The following is a 15,967-nucleotide window of genomic DNA, read 5'->3' as shown; positions in this document are numbered from 1 at the left end:
GCTGGAGCTGGGCAGAGGGGATCTCATGGAGTCCAACCAAGGCCAGTGTAAGGTCCTGCTCCTGGGGATGGACAGCCCCAGGCACCAGCACGGGCTGGGGGCGACTGCTGGGGGGCAGCTCTGTGGAGAAGGGCCTGGGGGTGCTGGTGGGCAGCAAGTTGCCCATGGGCCAGCAGTATGTCCACATGGCCAAAGGGCCAGTGGGATCCTGGGGACATTGGGAGGAGTGTGGCCAGAAGGGTGAGGGAGGGGATCCTCCCCTCTGCTCTGCCCTGGTGATGCTTCATCTGCAGCGCTGGGTCCATGCTGGGCTCCCAGTTCCAGAGGCAGGGAGCTACTGGAGAGGGGCCAGCAGAGGCTATGAGGATGATGAGGGCATGGGAGCATGTCATTTATGAGGAAAGGCTGCAAGAGCTGGGCCTGTTCAGCCTGGAAAAGACTGATAGGAGCCCTTATCCATGCCCATGGGCGCCTCCAGGGCGGTGGCAGGAGGACGGGGCCAGGCTCCTGCCAGGGGTGCCCAGCGGCAGGACAAGGGGCAGCGGGCACAGGCTGCACCACAGGCAGCTCCTGCGGAACCTGGGGACAAGCTCCAAGGGTGACAGAGCACTGGAAGATGCTGCCCAGAGAGGTTGTGGAGTCTCCTTTTCTGGACACATCCAAAACCTGCCTGGATGCAACTCTGTGCAGCCTGCTCTGGGACAACCTGCTTGAGTAGGGGGCTGGACTAGATGGTCTACAGAGGTCCCTTCCAATCCCAGCCAGGGTGTAATTCTCTCTTTCCTACACCACCTGTGCTTTCTGCTACTTGCTGATCTCTCTTTTTCATCCTCTCCACTCACAAATACACACTTGGACTGAGTTTAGTCCTATTTTGAGAATCATACTGGGGAAGAGTTTAAAAAAGGGTTTACTTGACTAGTTTATCTTAAGCAGGTGCAGAGCCCCTGCTGTACCATATGATGAACAGACCCTTTCCACGCAGAACCCTGCCCTGACTCCTAAGGCAACCTTGAGCTATGCTGTTAATAAAAGTCTCAGTCTCCTTTTGCAACGAGAAGTGGGGGGATCTACTGTTTTGAGTTAGTTGTGCTTTCCATTGAATTTGTGTGAGTATAAATGGATAGATTAAGTTCAGATTCACGTGGATCCGATTTTTTTTTGTTGTTGTTATAATAGAATAACAAGATTAAAATTATTACAGTAGATGTAAAATATCTGGTCTGTACCAAAGCATGTGAGACAATGTCTCATGAAGTTGTTCTTGCCACATAAATTAAAACCAGCCCCTCTGTGAGCAGCTGCATAGCCCAATCATTAACTGAAATGCTGAAAACAAAGAACAGAGGATAATGAATCATGCATGGTATTACATGGCATTGCGGGAAAGCAGTTTAGTGGAATATCCACATGGATCAGTGTTAGTTAACATCCTCATTCATGATCTGGCAGAGAAATGAACACAAACATGAATGAAATTCACAGATCCTACTCAAGTGGGAAGTGCCAAGAATATCCATGAGGACAGAGGATTTGTGGCAAGGCGCCCAAAGAGGTAAAGCAGTACGAGCAGCCAACAGCAATCCAAAATGATAATCAGTGAAAAAGAGAGCTGGGAATTGCCCATGCCAAAAGAGATGTAAGGGAGATCAAATTAAACAAAGCTGCAAAATCTGAAAATGCCTGTGTTGATGTACAGTGGAGAAGAGAAGCAACAGCACTTTTGAGATTCTATTTCTGCATAAAAGGTGAAAAGAATAATTAGAATTTAAATAAATGTGGGAGACACAAAGATGAATTTACTGTCTATTCAACCATTGAGCAACTGTGTGTAGAAGGGATTCCCAGCATTTGCTATCCCAAAAGGTCAGTAAAACAGTGAGAAGTATTTCATAAATATATGAAAAGTAGCGACATCTCAAGTTACATGTTTGGAGGGAAAAAAAAAGGCAGGTGCTGCCTGATGAGAAAGATCTTTGCTAGCTATTGCAATGGGTAAGTATGGGTCTGAAGAGGGGTCATGCTCTCCTTGTCTGAGGGCAGAAGCTCTGCTGTGAGTCTGCTCAATGATACACAGACTCCTGAATTTATTGCTCTTGGGAAGCTGTCATCAAAGTAAGAGGAAGGTAAGAAAGAGGAAGCCGTATGCTGGAAGGTTTAACAGAGAAACAGGAGGATGATTAATTGCAATTTCCATTATATCCCCTTGGGACTTGACGATGGCTCCTCAGTGGAAGCTACTCTGTAGCTGGCAAGAAAACAACAAAATTAGATGAGGTTTTGTCAACCAAAGGGCTGCTTTCTGCCCTCCAGTTTCCTGGCAACTCACCAGGTGTTAATATCTTGTAGAGATGTGCCAAAAAATGTGCACTGTTGAGTTCATAGTCTTCCAGACTTATCAACTCATGAATTACCATTGGCAATCAATGAGTCTGACAAGTCTACAGAGGGTAATAGGAATAGACCAAGGAGAAGGGAAAGGGCTGGAAGGCAAAGACTGAAGAAGTTGGATCAAAGGGGTGGACTGAGAGAGGCAGTGAGGCATTGCTCATGTTGGTGTTTTCTTAGACTAACTTTTAAAAGCAGTGTTCTCATGAATGAGTTTAGACAAGCACAATAAACAGTCAGTCACGCTGGGCCACTGTTAAGGTTGGCTTTCAATACTGTAATGCCGGAAAACTAAAAAGAAAACATATTTATCCCTTGGTATGGTGCAGTCTGTGGAGACTAGTTCTTCATGCTTTGATCCTTTGGCTCTGAAAAAACAAACGAGCACAGAAGTGTATTACCAAAAGGTGACAGAGTTAGACAGAGAGTTTCCCATCCGTGACAGATCAACAAGAGATTAACTGCATTGAGATGTGTGGCACAAATCTGGATTTAAACTTCAAGACTATAAATGCCTGAAGTAAGATCGGAGCCAGGCCTGGCTTCTGTAGAGATTTTGGTTTGGGGCAGGGGAGGGAAGGCATTTCCAAGGGAATGGGTGATTTGGGGGGAAATCAGGTTTTGGAGCCCAATCTTAAATGGCTTTTAGGCGTGCATAGATCAGCCTTTTCAAAATCAGACTTCTTCAGTCACCCCAAATCACTATCATCAATGCCAGCTCTCCACACTCAGAAATCAGGAATATGGGTCTCTTTTCATAAGACATGGTTCAGTTTCAGGACTCTCTCTGCAGTAACTGCATCTGGGAGAGAGGGGCATTACACCTAACTTTTATGGCATTAGGAAAGAGATGTACAATCTCAAAATCCCTCCTGAATACACGTGTATAAAATTATTTTTTCCCTGGCTGCTTGGATAGCCTTCTTAGGGGTAAGCAGCCACTTTATCTCACTTCATCTCCCATCTCCATCTCAGCTCTCTGCCTGCTCCTCTGCTTACCAGCGCTTCAGCACTCAGTCTTTCTCCTACAGCCTTACAGCAGGTAAAATACCCCTTATCAGCTTCATAGGAGCTACAGGTTGACTCAAAACCATGGCAGAGTTTCCTGACGGCTGCGATTTCACCACCTCTTCTACAGCAGCAGCACAAGTGAATCAAAACCGCATTGAGCTCTGGTTCTGAAAACAAGGGCATCCACCAAAACATGTTATCAAAGCTCTTGTTTGGCTTAAATTTTCCGACATTACTCTTCTTCAATGAAAATTTTAATTTTTACTTACATTTTCTGTTTTGTGGAAAAGTGCGGTTTCCTTGAGCATGTGTGTGTATTTCTGTGTACCTGGATTTCAGCATTCATCTTCTCAAGAGTTTATGTAGGGAAATAGATACAGGTAGAGATCTATAAATGAGCATAGTATTGTCACTGCTTGTGGGGAGAGAAAGCAGAAAAAAATTTTTCATGCAGTGTAATCTAAATTTTGTTCTATTAGCTAAAGGCTGCCTTACCCATACTAAGCCATGCTTTGTGTAGCCACTCTATTTCCCTGGCAGACTGTCACGTTGAGTTTACCTCAGATCCCGAGCCTCCTGCTCTGAATTTTCTCATTACAAAAATTACAGGGTACATCTTGGCCTTGTTTGCCTAGCCTGAATGGCTGTTATTCCTCCCTCAAACACCCAGTTATGAAATCCCCTCCTCCTCCTCTAACACATACACTCACACGCTCACACACACACATTACTTGACAAGACTCTATTTTAAATACTAATAAATGTCTATGGCTGATTTTGTTTGCTTTTCTGGTTAACCATCTTTACTACTCCACCTCATCATCTCTTTTTCCAGGAAGAATGTTCCATGTTGACCCCACAATTAAATTCTAGACAGCCTGTGAATTCAGCACTAGGGGAGTTCTTGGGAGATTCCAGCTATTATGAAAGATAGACGAAAAAATAACAACCTTGGTCACTTCCAAGGTGCAGAAACTATATTTGACCACCCAAACACAACGCAATGTTCCTTCCAGTTATAGGAAAAAAAAATACAAAAAATAAAAAGCTCAGCTCAGACACTGTGGGAGACTTTTTTTTTTGGAAAGGCAAAGGCTTTCAGTACAAACCAAAACCAGAGGATTTCAACCCAAACTATGAATGCAAGGAAAGAGGCATATGTGGTTTGCTACTTTTAATAAGCTCCCACCTGATCCCAAGAGACTTGTTTATATTTTAACTACCTATGGGACATAGGATCTCTATCACAGAACAGTAATTTGCAAATTAGGACATCTACTTTGAGGAAAGTAAAACTGAATTTAGCCAAAACATAATCACGCCATTATCTTTTCTCAAGGTCTTCTTTGTTCTCCATTGGACTCACCTCCGCAGTCCACTGCTAAGCCACAGCATCATTTTGAAACTCCAGATGGGGGCAAGACAGCAAAGCTGGCATTACCTTCCACCTAAATGTACTTCATTTGGAGCTGCCGTACCCAGAATTTCCTGAAAGCATTGGGAAAAGGGACTTGGATTTTGTCAGGACACCAAAGCTGGGATGGTTCTGCCAATGCAAAGAAGCCCCACCAGAATTGAGAGCTACTAGGAAAGGAGACAGGAGAAGGCAAGAACAGATACTTTCAGGACAAGCTGCCCCAGCTGCCTGAGCAGATTCCCCACTTTGACTCAGCACAGACACAGTCCTAGCCTTGGTCCATGAGGCTTCATGAGTAAAAAAAAGGAGGTGATATCTCCTCTGTATGTTCTAGCCAGCTGACAGGCTGACATTCTTTGTTCTTGAATTTCTTGTTCATCTAGTCCAACACCCCTGCTTACAGCAGAGTCATCTACAGGAGTGTCTCCAGGATCATGTCCAGCTGGGTTTTTAATATCTCCACAGATGGATATCCCATAACTTCTCTGGGAAACCACCTCCAGTGCTCATCTGCCTCATAATAAAGATGTTTTTCCTTCTTTTGAAGCAAAATTTCCAGTATTTCAATTTTTGTTCACATTGTCCCTTGCCCTGTCACTGGGCACCACTAAGAAGAGTCTATGTCCATCTTCTTCACTCCTCCCAGAAGGGATTTCTATAAATCGACAATATCCCCCTGAGCCTTCTCTTCTCCAGGCTGAACAGTTACACCTCTCTCAGTTTTTCCTCATAAAAACCATATTTCAGTCCTTTAAAAAAGCTTTACGGCCCTTCACTGGATTTGCTCTAGTAAATCCATGTTTCTCTTGTACTGAGGAGCCCAGCACTGGGCCATCTGGTGATATGTGTCTCACCAGCGCTGAGCAGAGGGGAAGAATCAGCTTCCTTGACCATCTGGTAGTGCTCTGCCTACTGCATCCTGTGATGCCCTTGGCCTTCTCTGCCACAATGGCACATTGCTGGTTCATAGAATCATAAAATCATGGAATGGTTTGAGTTGAAGGCACCTTAAAGACGCCCCAGTCCCACCCGAGTCCAGGTGGCTCCCAGCCCCGTCCAGCCTGGCCTTGGGCACTGCCAGGGCTGGGGCACCCACAGCTGCTCTGGGCAGCCCGTGCCAGCGCCTTGCCGCCCTCATACGCAATTCCTTCCTAATATCTAATCTAGTCCCTTCCAGTTTAAAACCTTTAGCTCTCATCCTATCACTACACTCCCTGATAAAGTGTCCCTCCCTATCTTTCTTGTTGGACCCTTTTAGGTACTAGAAGATGCTCTAAGGTCTCCCTGGAAGCTTCCCTTCTCCAGGCTGAACAACCCCAGCTCTCTCAGCCTGTCCTCACAGGAGAGATGCTTCAGCCCTCTGATCATCTTTGTGGCCTCCTCTGGACTTGCTCAAGCATGTCCATGTCCTTCTTATGTTGGGGGGGCCCAGAGCTGAATGCAGTACTTCAGGTGGGGTCTCACTAGAGCAGAGGAGAGGAGGAGGATCACATCCCTTGACCTCCTAGCCATACTTCTTTCAATGCAATCCAACTTGGTCAGCTTGGTGCCCACCAGAGGAACCAAGTGCTTTCCTGCAAAACATTTTTTTGCAGCCAGTTGGCTGCCAGCCTGTACTGATACAAGGAATTGAATGATGTGGAAGTCTCAGATCTACTCAGGATGTTCCATATGTGCAAACAAGCCAAATTTACAGGTAAGACCAGGGAAACCCTTAAACTCCACTGGATGGAGAACACAAGGAAACATGCTGGTTCCTTTTCTTCCCTCCCTTGCTTTTATGGTGTGGGGAAGAGAAATGATGTTTGCTTCATTTATTGAGGATGTTCTTGTGGCCATCACACAAGGCAGTAGAGGCCAATAGTAAAGAAATTTGTGGAAGAACTGAAGTAATGAAGAGGTAGGTATCAATTGGTCCACATATTTTTGATCTCCAGCTAAATATTCCTATATAGGCAGAATTCCTAGGTATCTCAGAAGATAGATAGCTATATATTTTTGAGCTCCATAGTTTTGCAAAACCCATTAAACATGTCCTTCAAAAAACATTTGATCACTTCACATGTATTCTCCTTGGCATAGCTGGAAAAGACTAGTATGTGGAAGATTAACATGCTCAGCGATGAAAGTGATGGACATATTTATCAAAAAGGCAGGCAAGCAGGTAGGTAGGTGGGATGAAAGCAGGAGGGAGAGGGAGACAGATGAATAAAAATGTAAGAAATTTTGTTCTAGTCTGACTGGATATGCTACAAGAATATTGCTGAAGATTGCAATAATTTCCACACCACCATCTGATCGGAACCAGGGACCAGCATCACAACGAAGACTAAAACTAAACTGACTACTAAAAGCAGAGAAATTTTTGCTCCCTGTCATTTAAAACTTCAAAAGAGGATATTACAAATTTAGGCTAAAAACATGGAAGGGATTCAGCTTGTGCAGTGCAGTGCAGTATCCGAATGTATTCAACCCTCCTCGACCCTGAGTGTGCAAGACAGCTGGAAGGCAAGCAGTCACAGCATGGAAGGAATGAGGATCTCATGGTTAAGCCATTAGACAAGGCCCCAGGAGATCTATTCTCATTCTTCCGTTTGTCCACAGACTCCCCACATGAATGTAGGCAAGTGGTTTAATCTCTCTGGGCCTCCCTTCAGTTCTGTGATGAAAACATACCAATGATCCAAATTGCTTAAAGCCAAAAGGAGCTGACATGAGTAGCCACCGAGTCCTGTTCTGCATGATGCAAACACTAACTCTTTTATTAAACCCAGCCTCTTTCTTGCCTTGCCTATTAAGAACAGAGTCTTCTCCATGTCAAGGCTTTCTCTTATTTCTCATACATAAAAGCCCAGAGTCATCCATTTGGCTGTGGGCACTAAAATGAGATGCCTAAATTAAGACCTTACACAGTCAAGACTCTTTCCATTTATTGGAGAGAGGCATCCAGGGAGTAAGTCAGGTCTCTAATGGGCTGAACCAGCTTCAGAAGCTTCCTGTTATTCTCCAAAGGATAGAGACTCTGTGGTGATTGCACCCCCTAAACACATAGCTTGACCAAACGTGGAATACACCCAGGATGATGCATCTAGCATACTGCTACCTTGATGTTTCTGTGGCACAAAGACTGATGTGCACACACATTATACATGGCATCCATGGAGACACATCGAAGTTGCAAAATTTGAATGAAGTTACAGTACATGATGAAGACAATAGACATCCTTGGATCTGGGATTTTTCCCTAACGAAGGTAGAAGAATATGTGTTAGATTCAGAGCCTGACTAACCAAATTAATAAATAATTTTATCAGGTTTTAAGTGATTTATCTTCTTAACTGTGAGCAGGTAAGGGCTGTACTGAGCCCATAGCCTGGTGAGCTCTTTCTCTATAAATCTCTAATCAGAAGGTACCACTAAGGTCTTTGTCATGATGAAGTCCTTGTTCTGCTGTTAAAGTCTTTCTTTTTCATCACTTCTGTTAAACTGGTATTCCCCTCCCCACTTTCTTTTTCTATTTGTAGTGTCAGGCTGAGCCATCTGCATGTATGTGACTGCTCCTCTCTTATCTCTTAACATCCTGAAATTTCCGCTTATTGTAACTTTATTAGTCACCCCACTGGTCAGGGTGGGCTATCTACATACCCTAACTACACACATGGAACATGAGTATGAGCCCACCAGCTGCAACTTCATCCTCCTTCCTCACACACAGAGGTCTAAGCTGATACTCCTCAAGGGCCACATGGTCCAGAAGTAATTTGTCAGCTCAAGGTGCTGTCTGTTAGGTGGGTCTTGGGCAGGTGAAGGGTGTTACAGTGGGGGAGAAGTGGCAGAGCAGTGGTGCAAATGAGCAGTGAGCCACCTAGGAAGACCCTACTCTCAGAAGAACCAGCCAGGGCATCCTTCCTCCAGGTTCATTCTTTTGCCAAAGCAGAGATTTGAAAAGGCCCATTAAGCGTATTTATGTGTCTCTTCTTTCATACAACATCCTGGTCACATGGAGCTTCACAATGTAGGATTGAAGATGCCTGTGAGGTCTGGTAAAGGGCAGTAGTACTGGTTGTCACACGGGCGTTGCTACAGAAGGACAAAGAAACCATAGAAAAACGTACCACTTTCTGGTGACAAATCCTGAAAGAAAAAGGTAAGTACTCTAAAACAGCCTGCTGGGGCAGGTTCAGGGAAGACTTTCTTTTCGTTGGCTTTCGCTAGGTGACAGACTGGGACAGGGAAAGGTTGAGTCACTCAAAGTGCGGGAAGCTGTTGTTGGCTGGATGAAAGAAAACAGACGGCTGCCATCAGCAGAAACAGGAGGTGCACAGTGGTGGTTAGCAGCATGGATGTATGGTTGCCATGGCAATTAGTCCTCCTCTTTCATTAAACGTCTGCCAGCATGTAAATAGTCCCAACATAGATAAGGCTTCATAACTCTTCTAATGTGAACAACTCCTTTCAGTCTCTTCGTGCTGATGTTGACACTGAATTGTCTGCACAGAAAGGTCCTATGAAGGGCTTTAGCTTCTTTATTTAAATAGAAAAAGTGAACATGATCCAGCAGTTTCCACAAATAAGGTAAGGGAAAATATTTTACTTTGGCCAAGTTTAAAAAAAAAGTTAAAAAAGGAAAAATTTGAATTTGGAATCATGTCTCTTTCTAAAATAAAATTCACTCACATTTGGCAGAAATATAAACCTTTGAAAATCGCCCTTTGCATGAGAGATTTGTAACGATCAAGTAACTCCTCCATTTCTACTGAGCACACGATACCCTTACCAGACACTTCCATGGTCAGCTGTTTGTGGGATCCAGCTTCACAAACCATGTTTGCACCCTCATGGTGACCCTTTGGGAGATTTGGTGCATGCGACAGGCTGGATACTAAACAAAGATATCTGAACCTTCTTTCTTTCATTAATCCTAGCTATGCTGCTATGCATGGAACATGGTTTCAGAGGACTTCTCCATTTATCATAGAATCACTGAAGTTGGAAAAGACCTCTAAGATCATCAAATCCAACTGTTAACCCAGCACTGCCAAGCCCAGCACTAAAGGATGTCCCTAAGTGCCACCTTGTAGGGGAATGAAGGCAGTGGGTTGATTGACATTGATAATATGCAGCTGTGGCCTTGCTTTGATGATGTGCAGCTGTGATCCTGCAGCAAAGTGGTTAAATAGCTCTGAGGAGTAGGGGAGAAAAAACCCTGGGTGAAGGAGGAGCCTGGATGAAGGCAGTGTGGTCTGGCCTCTGGAGGAGGGAGAAACAGCATGGACAGCAGAGAGTAACCTGTAGTGGCAGCAGCTGGACTTATGGGCAGTAGAATTTGACCAATGGTAAAGTTTTATGCAACTTGCTAGTTTGTGCTGTGACAGCTGGTGCCCTGTGTGAGGCAAATTGATTTGGACTCAAATTGCAACACCATGTCTACACGTCTTTTAAACAACATGGATGGTGACCCCACCACCTCCGTGGGCAGCCTGTCCCAGTGCCTGACCAGCCTTTCAGGGAAGATGTTCCCCAACCCCCAATCTAAACCTGCCCTGGGGCAAGGTGAGGCCGTTTCCCCTTGTCCTGTCACTTGTTCCTGGGAGCAGAGACGACCCCCCCTCGCTGCACCCCCCTGTCAGGCAGCTGCAGGGAGCGAGAAGGTCCCCCCTGAGCCCCCTTCTCTCCAGGCTGAACCCCCAGCTCCCCCCTGAGCCCCCCCCAGGCTGGTGCCCCAGCCCCTTCCCCAGCCCCCTGCCCGGCTCTGGACACGCTCCAGCCCCTCAGGGTCTGGCTGGTGCTGAGGGGCCCAAACTGAGCCCAGCATCCGAGGGGCGGCCCCCCCAGTGCCCAGCGCAGGGGGACGGGCACTGCCCCGGCCCTGCTGGCCACGCCGTGTCTGACACCAGCCAGGGCGCTGCTGGCCCCCTTGGCCACCTGGGCATGGGGGGGCTCGTGCCCAGCTGCTGCCCCCCAGCCCCTTCCCCGCCGGGCAGTGCCCAGCCCCCTGCCCCCAGCCCGCAGCTCCTGGGGCTGGTGTGACCCCCGGGCAGGGTCCAGCACAGGGCCGGGGTGACCCCCACACAGCTGGGCTCGGCCCCTCGGCCGGCCTGCCCGCCCAGACCCCCTGCAGAGCCCCCTGCCCCCCGGCAGGTCAGTGCTCCCCCCAGCTCGGTGGTGCCTGCAAACTGACTGAGGGTGCACTTGATCCCCTCAAGCAAATCATCAATAAAGATACTGAACAGCCCTGGTGCTGAGCCCTGGGGAGCACCGCATGTGACAGGCTGACAACTGGATTTAACCTCATTTACCATAACTCTCTGGCATCCTTATTTCTCTGAGAATCAAAAACTCCATCATTTTGTGATCGTTAGGTCTAAGACAACCTCCAACCATCACATCACCCACAAGTCCTTCTCTGTTCACAGGCAGGTCCAGTGGGTGCCGTCCCTGGCTGGCTCCCTCACCAGGTGGCTCAGGAAGGTGTCTGGCACACTCCAGAAGCCTCCTGCTGCACAGTGGCTTCCAGCCCCTCCTGTGCGTTGCTCATTTTGATGCTGTGATGGAGCAAACAAGGGTGCCCAGCATTGGAAGGAATGGGATAGCAGCATTTGTCTCTTGCATTCTCAGTGACTGCTGGCTGGTGCCTAGGCGAGCTGGAGAAGAGGAGCACTGAAACTCAGAGGTAGGGACAAAAGTCAAGGGGAGAGAAGGTGGCAAGGAACAGCTGTGGAGGGAGGCAAAGCAGTAGAATAAAGAGCCTGATGATGATCAAGACCAGACCATATCGAGACCAGAGCTCTGATATGAGAAATTACTATGAGGATTATTCATCCAAGCAAATGTACAAATTAGACATCTATTTCTGACCTCCCTTTATGGGCTGTGGATACTCAAGGGGGAATTTATCTCCTCTTCCACCCTTGTAGTTATGCAGATTGTCCTTTTCATTCAGAGATGAAAAGCAGCAGGAAAGAACACCTGCATCTACACATTCCCAGTAGGCTATCTCTGGAGCAGCTGGCCATTCAAAGCATGTCCTTTTATTACCTCTACAGTCTTCTACACAGTACTACCCTGCTTCGACACAACCTGACCGACTGCTTCCAGTGGATCCTTCTGCCTTTTGAAGGATCTGCCTAAACTGTCTGGTGCCTGGGGCTCCAGCTGGATGTAGGGTCCTTGATGAGGTTTGGTGAGGATTCACTGAGCAAGGGTGAGGCAGACATCTAAAGTAGGGCTGATGCAAGATAGCCCAAAAATATCTATTTCTCACCATTGATTGTAAAGAGAGAGGTAATGAATTCACCTGCAGACATCTATGTTATCAACAGCACAAGCTAGCTGAGATGACGCTTGCTTTTGATGAGACCTTGTGCAGTTTGCTTACGGCCTGGTCGTGCACACTTCATTCTTTTTCCCTGGGACTAGCTTTTGAAATGCCAGAAAAAATAACCTTCTCTGAAGTTGCCCTTTAAAAACTCCTAACTTATCAACTTGAAGCAACACCAGGAGCTTACTGGTGGTGTTTTCTCTGTAGATTGGCTTTCCTGTGTTAAGCCCAAGACAGGGTCAATGAGTTAACAGTATTAACAAGGGGGAGATTTGCAGTGGCTGTTTAACACGAAAGACGTAAATGTCACGCAAGCAGGGACGAGACCCTAGGACTCAGGTCAATGCTCCTATTGCCTGAGCCGGTGAACCAGCACAATTTTGCCTCTTTTCTCAATGTTTCCATTGGGTTCACATTCCTGGGCAGCCAGGGGTCAACTCTGGCAGGACCAAGGGAACGAGACGGTCCCTTGTGCTGTGCCTTGCCAGGTAGGCTGCAGTGAATGTGTTTACCAAATGCTGGAGGCAGTTCAAGCAGAAACCAACATGTTCCAGCTTCCCTTTGAAAAGCTTTTTGCAGACATGAACTTGCATGGCAAGGCTTTTTTCTCCTTAAAGAAGCCTATCTTTTAACCCATACTAATTTGGCCTAAGCTCTTTTTAATTACTACATAAAGGCTCCCAAAGCCCTGTGGCATGAAATTATTAGAGACTAGCTGTGACTAATTACATTTCTCAATTTCACAGGACACAGTTCCAGTAAGACTGTTTATTGTTACTCTCCTTGTTTTTTAAAGTCAAGTTGAATTTCAATCTGGACTTGGAAGAGGTCAACTCTTTCACTTTTCCCATGTGAGAAAAGCGAATCCCATACTTTTCTTTCCAAATAAAAACTTAGATTCAGTCATACGGCCTTCCTGTAGACAACCTGCTACAGAACAATACAAAGATTTTCCCATATTTCTCCAGGAAAATATCTTTTACTGTCAATGGGTTGACCTGGGCTCCAAAACCCACAGTATTTTGACTACCTGAACAAACGCTTCCAGGATGATGTAAAGGGGTTTTGCACTGGTTTTTCCCACCTATCCCCAACTGGTAACTGATAATACCATTCATTACCTGGTAACATTCAGAATTGAGCAGGAAAATCACATCGTTGGCTCCCACTGCTCCCTATTTCATGTGATTTTCTCTTGTTGCTCTTTGTTGCAATGTGAGCTTGTTCTAATAGTGCAAGCATTATTTTCACTGGTCTATCATGACCCAGCTGTAAGTTCAGGTCTCTGTGTGACAGATGGAACCGGTTATCCTGTTCTGAAGGCTATTTATTCGTGTTACTTGTTGATGGAGTACCTGAGGGGAAGAGATAGTTAAAAAAAAAAAAAATCACTCAAAACAATGTTCATTAGCCAGTCTAGCATCACCGTCCACTATATTGTAACATTTTCTTTACATCCTCCAAGGGAGAGGATACAGAATAGTACTATCATAAGCATTGGTCTCCCATAGAAAACAATTTCTTGACATTTGGTAACTGTTAATCATATGAGGTCAAGCAGCAGCATGTGAGCAGTCCAGTGGCTCAAAATTTCTGGGTTTTGCTAAGTTTTGTATTTATGTGTTGCTATTGCTCTGGGTCTAGGTGTTTGGTATCAACAGTTGGAACTGGCTTGTGAGCACTGAAATTCTCTTTTATTCCCCTAAAAAGTGACACTGAAGGGGTTAATCAAGCCAGGCAGCTGGAGTAGACATATTTGTTCCCTTTAATTACTTTGCAGGGCATGAGGGAAGAAATATTGCCTCTAGGACAAGAGCGCTTTATGGTAGGGCAAGTGGAATAAACCAGGAAAGCAGCATCGCTAATTAACTTGCAGTGAGCTGCAGTGCAACCCGTGACTTTCTGAGGAGGAACTAAAATAGCTGCTGAATTGCTCTCATGACCTTGTTATCTGGTGCTACTGCGCCAACAGATGACATGGGAAAAGGAAGGGTTGCTCTAGTGTGAGTGAAAGAACAGATCAGCTATGGCATCTTCAGTTTGCATGAGCTTTCAAACCACACTGTTTTCACCTATTTTGTGTGACTCCAAATACACAGGACTCATGGTTTTACTTACAGTGCAGAGCATTCGTGGAGAAAGATACCTAGGTAACAGCCAGCAGTGGGGATCAGTTAGCAGCCCAGTAGAACAGTGTATAAACTAATTTGGTTCCCTGAACAGATAAGAAATCTAGGTAAACGTGCCCATCCAGAGCTCCATATTATGGGAGCTAGCTGGCTCCTGCAACCTCAGTTAGCTTATATTAAGATGGTATGGGTATCTCTATGCTGTGTGCCAGCCTTGTAGCAGTATCTGGGTGGAATTTATCCCACCCAGCTTCAGACATTTATGTCTGAGCTGTTGCTTAGGCCCCTTTGATACCACTGAAGAAGAATAGGTGTTTTCAAGGCAAAATTAATTTGCCCCATTTTGGTTATATTCTTTTGGAAGGGATGAATCAAACTTTCAGCATGTTGAATGATGTTAAGCTGCCCAGAGAGAAGCACTTGATACCACTTCAAATATCAGCTGAAATCCTTAGAGATCCAGCTTCCAGCTGCTGAAATACCCTCTATCACACCTGCCAGACCTGTACGGATGTCTCAGCTCTCGCTAATGTCTCAAAGGGCATTAAGTGACTGAACCCTGCCTTCTGCGTTTGGGTAACGGCTGGTCACCCATCGCTACCTACATTTAGCTGTTTGGCTGTGATCAGAGCTCACGTAACCGTACCTGAGCTCACTTCAAACTAGCCACCACAAAACTTGCCAGCAGTGTAGCCCTGAGTTTGTCGAACACCTTCCTCTCGTTCGGGTGAGGTTTGCTTTCTTCCACGGTTACACCAACAACAGGGCCTGATCTAGGTGGGTGAAAATCGATTTGAGCATGTCTACCTGGTGACGTGTCACAGTGGTGTCAAGGCAGACCTCTGTTGTAGAAAGGGTTAATCTGTTAGTCCTGACTCTAAAAGACAAGCAGTACACAAGCGGGCTACAGGTAGGCATTAGGCTGAGAAAGAGAACACCCATGTGAGGAACATATTCATCTTCATGTATCTAGGAGGGTGTTTGAAGAAGAAAGAAAAAATCTGTTCTCCAGGACCCATGGAGAATAGAATATGAAATCATGTTCTTAACTTGGAGCAAAGAGATTAAAATTAGGCCTTAAGAAGCCCCTCATCTCTGATGGAATGAAAAATGAGGCACTGGAAATAATTGTGTGGGTTTAGGAGGGGAGTCCCCCTTACCAAATATATTTTAAGTTTGACAACTGTCTGTCAGAAATCATGTCACCAGGAAGAAGGGGCTAACTAGTCCTCTGGAGGGTTTCCTTCAGTTCTGTGATTCTGCTCTGGAAAAGGACCAAAACCACAACAAATCCCAAAGTGGGTATTGAGATGGATAGCAAGAGTATTCATCATAATCATATTTAATGCTACTGTGGATTCTGGAAGGATTATTGAGCCTCTTGATTCAGGATTTGCTTTTACTATGCTGGCTTACAACTAGATCTCAGTTGTGGACAGATTATATATGCTGAATGCGAATGTTACAGAACTTACATAAGATTTTTAATGAAGCGCAGGAATCCAGTCCAAAGAAAACTTTCTTATTCCTTGCACTCTACCCTACAGAGGAAAAGGGAAGCCAAGGTCGTAAGATCAACCTAGCTCCAGAGATGAATTCTCCTCTTAATAGAAGACTCCTGTATAGCTGGGGGTATTAAAGAAAAGAGAACAGAGGCGGAGGAAATAAGGAAATTAAACTTTATAGAGTCATAGACGATCT

This window comes from Falco biarmicus, chromosome 4, assembly GCF_023638135.1.
Source record: "Falco biarmicus isolate bFalBia1 chromosome 4, bFalBia1.pri, whole genome shotgun sequence".
NCBI classification, from domain to species: domain Eukaryota; kingdom Metazoa; phylum Chordata; class Aves; order Falconiformes; family Falconidae; genus Falco; species Falco biarmicus.
The sequence above is the reverse complement of the archived record's forward strand: the minus strand, read 5'-3'. Positions refer to the sequence as shown.